At 37.9% G+C, this 10,975-nt stretch overlaps 1 pseudogene; it reads left to right on the forward strand.

Annotated features, from left to right (window-relative positions):
* LOC108416627 overlaps positions 1–4,583 on the forward strand; it is a 47,803-nt pseudogene extending 43,220 nt beyond the window's left edge.
* Positions 4,584–10,975: the final 6,392 nt, after the last annotated feature.

Genomic DNA, 10,975 nt, shown 5'->3' on the forward strand with positions numbered 1-10,975 from the left:
GAGCGAGTGCCAAGCGTCCTGCACGGTGTTGGGCTGTGAGCACAACCCCCATCTGTGGACATCAGGCCCTCATATCATCCTCATGGAGTCGGTTTCTAACCGTTTGTGCAGACACATGCACATTTGTGGCCTGCTGGAGGTCATTTTGCAGGGCTCTGGCAGTGCTCCTCCTGTTCCTCCTTGCACAAAGGCGGAGGTAGCAGTCCTGCTGCTGGGTTGTTGCCCTCCTACGGCCTCCTCCACGTCTCCTGGTGTACTGGCCTGTCTCCTGGTAGCGCCTCCAGCCTCTGGACGCAACACTGACAGACACAGCAAACCATCTTGCCACAGCTCACATTGATGTGCCATCCTGGATGAGCTGCACTACCTGAGCCACTTGTGTGGGTTGTAAAGTCCGTCTCATGCTACCACAAGTGTGAAAGCAGCACCAACATTCAAAAGTGAACAAAATATCAGCTAGAAAGCAGAAAGGTACTGAGAAGTGGTCTGTGGTCCCCACCTGCAGAACCACTCCTTTATTGAGTGTGTCTTGTTAATTGCCAATAATTTCCACCTGTTGTCTGTTCCATTTGCACAACAGCAGTGAAATTGATTGTCTATCAGTGTTGCTTCCTAAGTGGACAGTTTGATTTCACAGATGTTTGTTTTACTTGGAGTTATATTGTGTTGTTTAAGTGTTCCCTTTATTTTTTGGAGCAGTGTATATATATATAAATATATATATATATATAGGCTAACCCTAACCCTACCCTACAATATGTATGTATGTATGTAGATATCTATCTATCTGCATTATTACACAGTCAATAACAGTAAGAGTCAGAGGGGAAAAAATAGAAAAGAACAAAACCAAACAAAACAGGAAGACCTCTGAAGTGGAGCTGCTTCACTCAGAGGCAGGAAGCGTATTTGTCTCTGGAGTCTCTTATAGAAACATGCACTTTTACTCACTCCTGAGTTCTTTAATTCTCTTTGTGTTACTCCTCTGTATCTCAGGTAAGATCAATGCTGCATCATTCCTTTATTTGTTCTTCACACTTTCACTGCTGTAAATATACTTTTATTAACCTTGCATTACATGAAGTTGATTCAGTGTAATGAACTTGTTTCAGTCCTTTTGCAATGACATGCATATTTAATTACAAAGATTATAAAACCTTAATTAACAGAAAGATGTTTAAATAAATCAGTAAAAAGATTGTATTTGATTTAAAACCTCTTTCTGGTGTGGTGCAATTTGTGGATGATACAATTCTGCAGCAGTTGAATTCAGGAAGTTAGTTTTAAAAATAATTGTTCAGTCACTCAAACTTCTCACCTGTTAGAGTTCAATTTTAAGCATTTATTATCATATCACTTGTATTGTTATAGGAAATTGCCTGTTATAAGCCTGTTGCCTAGAAGAAGCAAGTTTTATTCATGTTGTGTACAGTTTCACATTTCCACCAGAGAGCTCACCAAAATCCTCACAACCTACATAGTGCAGTGTTTGTTTGTTTTTTTTTTCTTTTTTGTTTGATATTCCATGTATTAAGCATCATTGGGGTCTTGAAAAGCCTTTTCTGATGATGATGATGATTATTATTATTATCATTGTTATTATTATCATCATTATTATTATACACAGATATATAAATATAACAATTCATATATAAAAATATATTACTGGTATAACTTATAATAATAATAATAATAATAATAATAATACAGTAATAAACTACTATTATGTAATTTTATTACAATAAAAATATAATATATGCTTAATTATATAATAAGAAATAATATTATAATAAAACTATATAAATAATAAAACTATAAATTATAATAATTATTATTATTTTGCAATATAATCAGCTAGAAGCCCAATCCAGTCCATTTTGTCATGTATGCAATGGAAAAAACTCTCAGCCCAATTCAGTGTGCAGTGTGGCTCCTCCCATCTGTAGTTGTGTCACATAAACCTTTTTCTTTTCCCTCTTTTCTTTCCTCTAAATTAGTTCTATAGTAATGTTGAATTATTTTGGCTTCTGTTCTGCAGATTCTGAGAGCCTGAAGACACTGAAGAATTTAGCTGTATAACATGAAGAATCTCTCACTATTCCATGTTTTTATGATGAGAAATACAAATCAAACCGTAAATACTGGTGTAGGGGGTATTACTGGTCCTTCTGTAAAATAGTAGCCTCTACAAACACAAGTGGAAGAACATCAGTCACTGATCATCCAACCCAGAATATGTTTACTATGGAACTAAACAGCCTCCAACACTTTGACTCTGGATATTATTGGTGTGCTGTGGAAATTAGTGACGGATCAGATGACGGTGATTATGTGTACCTGACAGTCAGTTCAGGTAAGACGTCTCTCTGTGTGAAGTAGAATCTGTTCACTGTAACTTAGACGTGTTATTTATGATGGAGGATGTATTTATACGACTCATTCTCTGCCTCTTTATTCAGATCCTGCTGTGTCAGTGATGAACAGCAGAGTGAGTGGTCAGGAAGGGGGCAGTGTCAGTGTCCAGTGTCTCATCAGTGCTGAATATCAGAATGAACAGAAGAAGTGGTGCAGATTTAAAGACTGGAGCTGCTTCACAGTGGGGAGGACTACCACATCCCAGAATTCAGCAGTGCTGGTCACTGACTATGGAAAAGGATCTGTCAGTGTGGAGATGAGGGGTCTGCAGAAGAGTGATGCTGGCTGGTACTGGTTCAGTGCAGGAGATGTGGGGGTTACTGTTCACCTCACTGTCACTGAAAGACCTTCAAGTAAGATCACATGTATCAGAAATATTGTTCATACCTGCTGATCATCAAGCTGTAATGTTGTTCCACTCACACCAAATTGTTCCTTCTTCTCTTATGTTACCAACAGTTGTGACTACAAGTTTAACCAGTCAGGAAACCCAGGAAAGTGTAAACACTCCAGGTACAGTCACTCGCGCGCGTCTCATTGGGGCTTGGACGCTGTCCTCATACCACCTGTCAACTTACATTAAATATTTGGGGGGCAGAGTTTAATGTTACATCCTAATTCACTGACAGACATTTCATTTTTAGGAGAGATGTAGAGGTAAGAGCAGAAATGGTGGATAAATATGTTTAGTTTTTGAATAGTTTATTTTCTTTTAATTATCACGCAATTTTTGTATTATAAAAACTATATATATATAGTTTATATACTAACATTTCATTTGTTTTTGTGTTTGTTATGTTGGTAACAGCTGTGACTGCAGCTTCTGGCAGAGAGAAAACCATCAGTGATGATGCTTCAGGTACAATCAACTTCAGAAAGAAATTTTCATTATTCCTGGATGTTTCCTGCCAGCTGTGTGTGTGTGTGTGTGTGTGTGTGTGTGTGTGTGTGTGTGTGTGTGTGTGTGTGTGTGTGTGTGTGTGTGTAATAATAATAATAATAATGATAATAATAAACATTATGTGACTGATAGCTTTCAGAATAAAAATGTCAACATTTGTTACTTTAAATAAAGCAGGAAAAACACACCCAACATTTACAGTTATATCCTTTATGTGATGAGTTTACTGAGACGAATATCCTTAAACTAAGTATCAAGCAATGATATATATAGAGAGATTGTTCAGTTACATTCTGACTGTGTTAAAACTGTTAGTTTTAAATTCTTGATTCTTTTCTCTACAGAGGAAATTACATGTTCTGCCACTGAGAAACCCAAGTGAGTAGAAAATCACAGTAAAAATACTGAAGAGAATGAAAGAGGTCAGTATTGGTGAGTACTTGTGGTGCATTTGGACGTCCTTGTCAGCTCATAGAGCCAGAAAATTGCACATCCGGACAAAGCAGACTTGTGCTGTCATAAAAATGTAATCACAATATTTACCTAATCTTTATTATGGTTCACTAAAATTATCACAATACTGTATTTTGAAAAAGGTACATTGATTACCACAAAATACAAGGTGAGGCACAACATACCATGAGAAAAAAAAATTCTTGAAAGTGATCTATGCTGTTTGGAGCAAACCCCTTAATTTATTGCTGTTGCTGACGGGCCCTGTTTACTCCCTGCAGGTAGACTGAATCTTATAATCATTTACACACATTATGATACAGTAATTGAAGTGTCACTGATATATTAACTATTTGAGAGGGTTCAGTCTGTGTCGCTGGCCACTAGCAGACAGCAGGCTATTTTAGCGTCTGCTTTTTTGGCTTTTCCCACCATTTTCTCACTCCATGTCTTAGGAGTGTAACCCCTCTTGCTGTCTGAGCCCCCCAGTGACGCAGTGATAACACATTATAGAATCTGTCATCATCACCACAAGACATAAACTGACAGTCTGATACCTCAGTTTGTGAATTTATACAGGTGGTGATTTATTCCTGCTTTGTTTTGTTTCAGAGAGTCACAGCAGTTCTGTCTTTCACACAACTGAATGATTCCACAAACGCTGAGATCCTGGAGCCCAATCCCAGAACAAGTTGAGACGGTGTGTGAAATGCCAGTATAAGCATAAAGCAGTGATTAGTAAATTCTGTTGTACTGCATTAAATGAACAGAACACAAAAACACAGTATTTGATGTTTTACATTGTGAAATTCATGGCTTTTTTGTGTTTATATCATTTTTACAAATTTGAAGTTTGAACAGGAGCATATTTGTCACTGTGTTACATCACCTTTCCAGTGACCTACTGCATTAGTGCCATGAAGCCAAATGCAGAACTATGATCCTCACACTTTTTCATGATTCTTTTTGGAAAACTGTAAACTTCATTAGCACTGTATTTATAAAACTGTAAGCAAATCTTGTTTTCAAAAAAAAAATGTTTGTATGTAAAATGGAAGTGATTTACTAATGTGAAGCTATAATAAAGATTAGTCTGTTACAGGGGACTCATTCCTCAAGTGTGCAGTTTTGTGTGTAAGAATGTTTGTGTGTGTGTGTGTGTGTGTGTGTGTGTGTGTGTGTGTGTGTGTTTAAATAGGTAAAATTTATAGATAAGATGTAGAACTACAGCTGACCATGTGTATGTGGAAACCCCTTGTGGTTAGAAATGCATATTCCCTAGTAAAACCATCATGAGATGCACAAACTGATTATCAACTACTTCAGTATAAGTGACAGAAGGACTGGTGACTATTGAGCTCATTCCCTGTAAAAATGTTTCCTCAGTCAACATGAAAAATCGTTTTTCAGTTGTTTTGACTTTTAATCTACATTAGTTATAATTTATAATAAGGATAATTAATCTACAAGTTATATTTTAATCAATAAGAATAGCTTTTTCAATGCTTCTTAGGCCACTGAGGAAGTTAAGTTAAAGTTAAGTAATAATTATTAGTCCCATAACAGGGGAATTGAAACACCACACACACACTAGTTAGCACACACACACTAGGGGTCAGTGAGCACACTTGCCCTGAGCGTTGGGCAGCCCCATCCACGGCACCCAAGGAGCAGCTGGGGGTCAGGTGCCTTGCTCAACGGCACTTCGATCACATACTGTCGGCTCAGGGGATCGAACCCACCTTCCAGTCACAAGGCTGGATCCCTAACCTTCAGCCCAGGAATAATAACTTAAACTCAGTCATGTACTGTTGGCGCTGGGGAATGAACCGGCAACCTTCCGGCCACAGGGCGAGTTCCCTAACCTCCAGCCCACAAATGCCCAATCATATATACACTATAAACATGTAATGTCACAACAAATATCTCAACAAAACATTTGTGACAGCAAATGTTCCACTGACACCAGTAAATGAGTCAAGACATGTTTGGTGCCTAAATTTTGCTTCTTTAGTTTCTGGAGTCTAACATTGCTAACAAACACAAAGTCAACAGTCAGTTTTTATTCACGAGTGTCAATCTTGAGGTTTTGACCTGAAGATTATGTTAAACAACTGAAACAGAATCACAAATGTAGTGTGTGGTGTGCATGCATGCAAAGAGGAGCTGGATTTTGTAGGGTATTCAAAATTCAGCACACCTGTAAAGTGCATGCCTACAGCATTTAGCTACAGAAGGAGATTTTTGCATTTTTGGAACTCACAGTAAGGCCCAATCCCATTTCACCCCTTGCCCCTAACACTTATCCCTACCCCTTTTTATTTATTTTTTTACACGTTCACATCTAGGGGTACGGTTGTCCTGATTGTTTTGAGATGGAGGGGCAGGGTGAAGCGTCTTGGTTTATTTGAGATCAGTGGTGGACAGTAAAGGAGTGAATGTAATTAGTTACTATACTTAAGTAGTTTTTTTTCTGTATCTGTACTTTACTTAAGTATTTCCATTTTGGGTGACTTTTTACTTTCACTCCACTACATTTCAAAGTCAAATATCTCACTTTTTACTCCACTACAGAAATCTGTCGTTCCTTTTGTTTTTTCTGTGTATAAAAATGTAACATGTCAAAACAAAAGAAGTGCAAAGCAAGAGCACCAATGATGGAACTAACCTTACCTGTAAATAGACCACAGTACAGAAATATGTACACATATGCAGTCGTGACTGGCATGTTTCTTTTTTTCTGAATCAATACAAACACTTTCATTTTATAGTAAATTAGTTTGGGTTAGTTCATGTTTATGAGCAGAGGCCTACAGATCAATATAGCAAAGGAAAACTAATTTGTGATCCTGAGTTTAAAGACAGTTTTTATTCAACTTGTAACTAATTTACAAATAAATCTTAAACTGAAACTTGTGTTTAAAAAGTGATTTCAGAGCCACTCGGTTCTCCCTGATTGGAACTGTTTACCTTCAGTGTTTTGTGCTTATGATAATTTTAATAGACGTCAGTGTCACTAATTAATAACATTCTATTAAAAGACTGAATTACCAAGAGAGACACTGGAGGATTTTCACCTAAAATGAGTTCATGAAGCGAGTCTTGTTGTAAAAATGATAACAGTACATACTTAAGTACTTAAGAACATTTGAAGCCAAATACTTTTATACTTTTACTCAAGTTGAGGTCTAGAGTAAGGACTTCTACTCTAATATTTTACCTTGGGTATCTCTACTTTAACTCAAGTACATGATTTGTGTACTTTGTCCACCTCTGTTTGAGATCTTAACACTGTTACAATGACATACCTATGTTCTGTCTTTAAAGGTTCTCCACAGGAAACCAGACAGCTCATCCGGTTCCGGGCAGAGAATGAGCAGCGTTTTCTAAAATCTAAAATTGCTGCAAAAAGTGCTGCAACTGTTGCGGCCTTACAATAGCCACATTTACATGCAGCCTGATAATCCATTAATAATATGGATTATAATATGGAATATAATAGCTCAATCAGAATAGAATACGTTAATGTAAATCAGAATAGGCTAATCTGATTGAGGCCATTCGGAAGTCAATTTCTGTCCGATTGAACGAGGTGGGTAAACCTCTAAATAATCTGTTAGATAGAAGAATAATAGTCATGTAAACGCTGAATCCGATTTCACTCCAATCCGAATGGAACGTGTAAGTAGGTTCTGTGCATGTGCGGCGCGTCATAGCAAAAGGTTTATAGCGGAGCTGAAACTGGTCTGCAGAGGAGACGAGGTTTATACTCTGAGCTTTAAAACACGGCGGTGGGATGGACGTCCAGCTTATGTGCCTCAGAACACAACGTCTTCCTCTCCGCCTCCTTTATAAGTACATGTGAAGGGCGTTTTTCTGAGCCTGTGTTTGTCTTTACACTCATCTTGTATTTGTTATATTGTTATATTAATGTTACGTACTGTTACATAACATTAATTTACGTACTGTTAAGCTCTCTTTTCCTCTGTTAACGCGTGTGTGTTCTGTTGAGGGTCTCTCTCGCCCCCTCCTTCAAGAGAGGGAGCTAATGTACAGAACAGCATGCCAATGGGACGAGAGCAGTAGTTCCTTATGGGTATCTGTTTGTGTTAGAGTAAACTTTTCCAGATATGGGAATGTATGGATGTGTGTGTGTCTCTAACCATGTTATGTATGTGCGTCCATTCAGCATATAAGAGCAGAGGCAGCTTGGACGAGGGAGATCCCACATTCGGCCTTCGGGACTCTCACAGGGCTTTAACACTATCTTATTAATTTGAAATAAAGTTGTTCATGTTTAAATCCAGATAGTGTCTACAGAGCTTTTGTCTCAACACCTACACAACTGAGAATAAACAACACCTGACATCAGTTTAAAGCCATTAAAACACAAACGAGCCAACTGGAAACTGATCTCATGCCGACTGGACATCACGTGATGTTCGCTGTCATGGTAACGTTCACTTTAAGCGCTACTCCACGCGTGCGCGTCATTTTGCATCGGATTACTTGTAGCGAACATGTAAACGAAGATTTATCATATTTTTGAATAAAGTGTGCATATAAACCCCTCAGTCTGAATCTGTAATCTGATTGTATTCAATCGGATTGGCAAAAATCTTTGCATGTAAACACAGCCAATGATCAAATACTGACGCTTTAATGAGGAGACAGGAGGAGATCTGCAAAACATACAGACATGCTCTTCAGTAGGGAGAATGGCTCGCTCAGCACCTCGCATTACTCTCTGCAGATCCTGAAGCAATTAACTCACACACTTAGTTTAAAGGTTGTTTACAAAGTACATGGAACTAAAGATACAATCTTCCAGTAACACAATATCACTCAAAACTTCTGAAATGGTGACTCAACAAAGCTAACTATGAATTTCCCCAGTCAGTACAGCTTAGCAAGAGCTCTAAACTCCAGCAATATAACAAATATACACTGAAATTCGACACTATACTTTTCAAACAACATAAACTGAGTAAAAAGCTCACAAATAAACAACAGCTCACCTGCAAAACAGACAGAAATGCTCTTTAATAGGGACAACAGGTCGCTCAGCACCTCCCATTACTCTCTGCACAGGCATTCTGAAGCAAATAAATCACACGGTATTCTGTGAACAACGGAAGAGTGCAGAGCACACCACTTTTCTGAACATGCTCTTGTGAGACTGTTTACCGATTTCTCTTATAAACCCCAGCCCCCAGCCCCCAACCACCCCCCCAACCCCCCCTTACTTTTTTTAATATCAACAACTACATTGACTGACTGTGCTTCACAACCACTGCACTGCAACCACTTTGGGACTGAGTCATTTGTTTTAAAGCTGCTTCACTGCATACAACCATCTGACAATCACAAAAACATGCCTAGAGCCCACACAAGTGACATCACCACAGCTGGAGGCGACATATTGGAAATGGCCGGAAAACCTCGTCTCATCTGTTCACATAAAAGTCGCTGATGACAACTGATGACGTATCAGGTACTTGAAGGGTTGTCCTAATTCATCGGGGAATTTCAACCACTACCCCTTGTAACTCAAGGTGGAAGGTTACATTCGAAAACAAGGGGTAGGGGTAAAAATAAGAAATGGGATTGGGCCCAAGTCATTCTGTGTAAGACATTCACAACTTTAATGAAGACCTAGGTAGAGGATGTATTTATGTGTATTTATGTGTTTTGTGTGACTATTGACTTCTAGTGGTTGTTAGCAATATTAACCTTGTGGCTCCAGCGCTAAATTAAAGAAGCCACATTTGGGCATAAAACTTGTCTTGGTTCATGGACAACATCTGAGGTAAGTGACAAATTGGCGTAATTAGATTTTTCACCAATCCCTTCCTTTAAGTTTGTATATTCATATTCAGTGCACCTGCAGGTACTTCTGAAAGACTATTTGTAGGTAGAAACAATGTGAATCAGCAGGAAGCAAAAACTTAAAGTTAAATTCTTGGAATGAAACCATTTTCATCATAAATGCCATAGAACAAACTCCACTGTCAAATGACTTGCACTGCAGTGGCTTCTTTGTAAGAGATCTGACCAGAAACACCTTCGCTTACACCTGAAATCAGAAGAAGGAAAACAGACCAATCAATTTCACACAATTTTCAAATGGCCCTAAAGTGCTGGAACGGCAAATATGTCCTGGGTTTTTGCACTCGAGCTGTGAGTTAACAGAAGTTACATTATGCTGCGTACAACTAGAACAAACTGCAAGATCTTGAATGTGTCTCAAATGTAATGATTTTTATAGCCATATTAAAAACATGCCTCTTTTCATGTGATTATGATTAGCTCTAAAACATGTTGTCTATTTTTATGGTACTTTAGTCTTAATGAGATGAATTTTGTTTTCTCTTCAAATTTATTGTGCTAGTTTATTTTTTTTATTTTTACACATTTATGTAAAGCATGCTGAATTGCCTTTGCATATGAAATGTGTTTATATAAATGAACTTGTCTCTGTTGCTCAAATAGATTTTGGGACATCAAACATAGCTTGATCAATCACCAACATTTGGGGTAATATTTTTCATTCATTTGAATAACAATTGATTATGGGCCATCACACCAGTTATATTTTGACCTTCACTCTGAGACTCTCTCACCTCTTACTTCAAAACCACAGAATTGTAGATCACCCCATCATCTCCAACTGCCTGAAAGAGCTGGAAAGTAGGAAAGGTTTAGAAATATTGGAGCATCTGAAATATTGGAGCATTCCTACCACCCTGAGCACTTTCACCAGATAAACCAAACACATGATATATTACTATATCTATATTTTTTCTCATGAACTATTATAGCTTCCAACCAGCTAATGCCCACTCAACTCAAACTATCAAGTGGTCAAATCAGTGAACTGTTACTGATAATAATGGGTGTATTTTGTACTTACAGTTTCCTTGGTTAAATTGTTGTAGATCACATCATTTTCAAGATCCAATGCAGGTGAACGCTGTGGATATAATTAATTTAGTAACTTAATCTCTTAGTGTAGGCAGAGAGAATTTTTTGGGTAGAGCAGTAAAAAAGTGGGTCGGCCAACTTGGTAGATACAATCATGCCTGATTCACCTGAACACAGCCAACACTGCAACACCTTCACTATAAGGCATGCATCCACTCACCACAAAGATTATTTTTACCCGCTGAAGATAATATAACTGGAGTAAAATTTGACATATGACAT

This window comes from Pygocentrus nattereri, chromosome 19, assembly GCF_015220715.1.
Source record: "Pygocentrus nattereri isolate fPygNat1 chromosome 19, fPygNat1.pri, whole genome shotgun sequence".
Taxonomy (NCBI): domain Eukaryota; kingdom Metazoa; phylum Chordata; class Actinopteri; order Characiformes; family Serrasalmidae; genus Pygocentrus; species Pygocentrus nattereri.